General features: G+C 51.9%; 7 non-coding genes across 7 annotated transcripts; all 7 read left to right on the plus strand.

The window, feature by feature from the left end:
- The first annotated feature begins 298 nt into the window (after positions 1 to 298).
- On the plus strand, positions 299 to 417 carry LOC119347184. Its single transcript, XR_005168181.1, has one exon. It is a non-coding gene; the product is annotated as a 5S ribosomal RNA (ribosomal RNA).
- Positions 418 to 714: 297 nt separating this feature from the next.
- Positions 715 to 833, plus strand: LOC119347182. Its single transcript, XR_005168179.1, has one exon. It is a non-coding gene; the product is annotated as a 5S ribosomal RNA (ribosomal RNA).
- A 297-nt stretch (positions 834 to 1130) lies between these two features.
- On the plus strand, positions 1131 to 1249 carry LOC119347185. The gene has a single exon (XR_005168182.1). It is a non-coding gene; the product is annotated as a 5S ribosomal RNA (ribosomal RNA).
- A 297-nt stretch (positions 1250 to 1546) lies between these two features.
- Positions 1547 to 1665, plus strand: LOC119347186. Its single transcript, XR_005168183.1, has one exon. It is a non-coding gene; the product is annotated as a 5S ribosomal RNA (ribosomal RNA).
- A 297-nt stretch (positions 1666 to 1962) lies between these two features.
- On the plus strand, positions 1963 to 2081 carry LOC119347187. Its single transcript, XR_005168184.1, has one exon. It is a non-coding gene; the product is annotated as a 5S ribosomal RNA (ribosomal RNA).
- Positions 2082 to 2378: 297 nt separating this feature from the next.
- Positions 2379 to 2497, plus strand: LOC119347183. The gene has a single exon (XR_005168180.1). It is a non-coding gene; the product is annotated as a 5S ribosomal RNA (ribosomal RNA).
- A 297-nt stretch (positions 2498 to 2794) lies between these two features.
- On the plus strand, positions 2795 to 2913 carry LOC119347188. Its single transcript, XR_005168185.1, has one exon. It is a non-coding gene; the product is annotated as a 5S ribosomal RNA (ribosomal RNA).
- Positions 2914 to 3275: the final 362 nt, after the last annotated feature.

A 3275-nucleotide genomic window follows, 5' to 3' on the forward strand; every position in this document is an offset into this window, starting at 1 on the left:
CCTTTTTAATTTTTTTCGCGCCGCTTGCAAAACAAAACGCACGTGTAAGTAATATATTTACCGTGTTTTATTATTTTGCACGAGTGCGGTAAGTCATAGCTGGGTGCTCACGATTCACGGGTCCAGCGTCGGCGTTGTGGCGCGGCAAGCGTGCACTGGTGCGGTTGAGAGGGAGGGGTGGAAACCGCGTTAAACTCGTCTCCGTAGTTGAGAGGGAGCGGCCAAAGCAATGTACAATCGTCTTTGTAGTGGAGCTGGGAGGGGCAAGGATAAGGGACGAAGACCGGGGTAACATGTCGGATGCGATCATACCAGCACTAAAGCACCGAATCCCATCAGAACTCCGAAGTTAAGCGTGCTTGGGCGAGAGTAGTACTAGGATGGGTGACCTCCTGGGAAGTCCTCGTGTTGCATTCCCTTTTTAATTTTTTTCGCGCCGCTTGCAAAACAAAATGCACGTGTAAGTAATATATTTACCGTGTTTTATTATTTTGCACGAGTGCGGTAAGTCATAGCTGGGTGCTCACGATTTACGGGTCCAGCGTCGGCGTTGTGGCGCGGCAAGCGTGCACTGGTGCGGTTGAGAGGGAGGGGTGGAAACCGCGTTAAACTCGTCTCCGTAGTTGAGAGGGAGCGGCCAAAGCAATGTACAATCGTCTTTGTAGTGGAGCTGGGAGGGGCAAGGATAAGGGACGAAGACCGGGGTAACATGTCGGATGCGATCATACCAGCACTAAAGCACCGGATCCCATCAGAACTCCGAAGTTAAGCGTGCTTGGGCGAGAGTAGTACTAGGATGGGTGACCTCCTGGGAAGTCCTCGTGTTGCATTCCCTTTTTAATTTTTTTCGCGCCGCTTGCAAAACAAAACGCACGTGTAAGTAATATATTTACCGTGTTTTATTATTTTGCACGAGTGCGGTAAGTCATAGCTGGGTGCTCACGATTCACGGGTCCAGCGTCGGCGTTGTGGCGCGGCAAGCGTGCACTGGTGCGGTTGAGAGGGAGGGGGGGAAACCGCGTTAAACTCGTCTCCGTAGTTGAGAGGGAGCGGCCAAAGCAATGTACAATCGTCTTTGTAGTGGAGCTGGGAGGGGCAAGGATAAGGGACGAAGACCGGGGTAACATGTCGGATGCGATCATACCAGCACTAAAGCACCGGATCCCATCAGAACTCCGAAGTTAAGCGTGCTTGGGCGAGAGTAGTACTAGGATGGGTGACCTCCTGGGAAGTCCTCGTGTTGCATTCCCTTTTTAATTTTTTTCGCGCCGCTTGCAAAACAAAACGCACGTGTAAGTAATATATTTACCGTGTTTTATTATTTTGCACGAGTGCGGTAAGTCATAGCTGGGTGCTCACGATTCACGGGTCCAGCGTCGGCGTTGTGGCGCGGCAAGCGTGCACTGGTGCGGTTGAGAGGGAGGGGTGGAAACCGCGTTAAACTCGTCTCCGTAGTTGAGAGGGAGCGGCCAAAGCAATGTACAATCGTCTTTGTAGTGGAGCTGGGAGGGGCAAGGATAAGGGACGGAGACCGGGGTAACATGTCGGATGCGATCATACCAGCACTAAAGCACCGGATCCCATCAGAACTCCGAAGTTAAGCGTGCTTGGGCGAGAGTAGTACTAGGATGGGTGACCTCCTGGGAAGTCCTCGTGTTGCATTCCCTTTTTAATTTTTTTCGCGCCGCTTGCAAAACAAAACGCACGTGTAAGTAATATATTTACCGTGTTTTATTATTTTGCACGAGTGCGGTAAGTCATAGCTGGGTGCTCACGATTCACGGGTCCAGCGGCGGCGTTGTGGCGCGGCAAGCGTGCACTGGTGCGGTTGAGAGGGAGGGGTGGAAACCGCGTTAAACTCGTCTCCGTAGTTGAGAGGGAGCGGCCAAAGCAATGTACAATCGTCTTTGTAGTGGAGCTGGGAGGGGCAAGGATAAGGGACGAAGACCGGGGTAACATGTCGGATGCGATCATACCAGCACTAAAGCACCGGATCCCATCAGAACTCCGAAGTTAAGCGTGCTTGGGCGAGAGTAGTACTAGGATGGGTGACCTCCTGGGAAGTCCTCGTGTTGCATTCCCTTTTTAATTTTTTTCGCGCCGCTTGCAAAACAAAACGCACGTGTAAGTAATATATTTATCGTGTTTTATTATTTTGCACGAGTGCGGTAAGTCATAGCTGGGTGCTCACGATTCACGGGTCCAGCGTCGGCGTTGTGGCGCGGCAAGCGTGCACTGGTGCGGTTGAGAGGGAGGGGTGGAAACCGCGTTAAACTCGTCTCCGTAGTTGAGAGGGAGCGGCCAAAGCAATGTACAATCGTCTTTGTAGTGGAGCTGGGAGGGGCAAGGATAAGGGACGAAGACCGGGGTAACATGTCGGATGCGATCATACCAACACTAAAGCACCGGATCCCATCAGAACTCCGAAGTTAAGCGTGCTTGGGCGAGAGTAGTACTAGGATGGGTGACCTCCTGGGAAGTCCTCGTGTTGCATTCCCTTTTTAATTTTTTTCGCGCCGCTTGCAAAACAAAACGCACGTGTAAGTAATATATTTACCGTGTTTTATTATTTTGCACGAGTGCGGTAAGTCATAGCTGGGTGCTCACGATTCACGGGTCCAGCGTCGGCGTTGTGGCGCGGCAAGCGTGCACTGGTGCGGTTGAGAGGGAGGGGTGGAAACCGCGTTAAACTCGTCTCCGTAGTTGAGAGGGAGCGGTCAAAGCAATGTACAATCGTCTTTGTAGTGGAGCTGGGAGGGGCAAGGATAAGGAACGAAGACCGGGGTAACATGTCGGATGCGATCATACCAGCACTAAAGCACCGGATCCCATCAGAACTCCGAAGTTAAGCGTGCTTGGGCGAGAGTAGTACTAAGATGGGTGACCTCCTGGGAAGTCCTCGTGTTGCATTCCCTTTTTAATTTTTTTCGCGCCGCTTGCAAAACAAAACGCACGTGTAAGTAATATATTTACCGTGTTTTATTATTTTGCACGAGTGCGGTAAGTCATAGCTGGGTGCTCACGATTCACGGGTCCAGCGTCGGCGTTGTGGCGCGGCAAGCGTGCACTGGTGCGGTTGAGAGGGAGGGGTGGAAACCGCGTTAAACTCGTCTCCGTAGTTGAGAGGGAGCGGCCAAAGCAATGTACAATCGTCTTTGTAGTGGAGCTGGGAGGGGCAAGGATAAGGGACGAAGACCGGGGTAACATGTCGGATGCGATCATACCAGCACTAAAGCACCGGATCCCATCAGAACTCCAAAGTTAAGCGTGCTTGG

Source organism: Triticum dicoccoides, unplaced genomic scaffold, assembly GCF_002162155.2.
Source record: "Triticum dicoccoides isolate Atlit2015 ecotype Zavitan unplaced genomic scaffold, WEW_v2.0 scaffold60009, whole genome shotgun sequence".
Taxonomy (NCBI): domain Eukaryota; kingdom Viridiplantae; phylum Streptophyta; class Magnoliopsida; order Poales; family Poaceae; genus Triticum; species Triticum dicoccoides.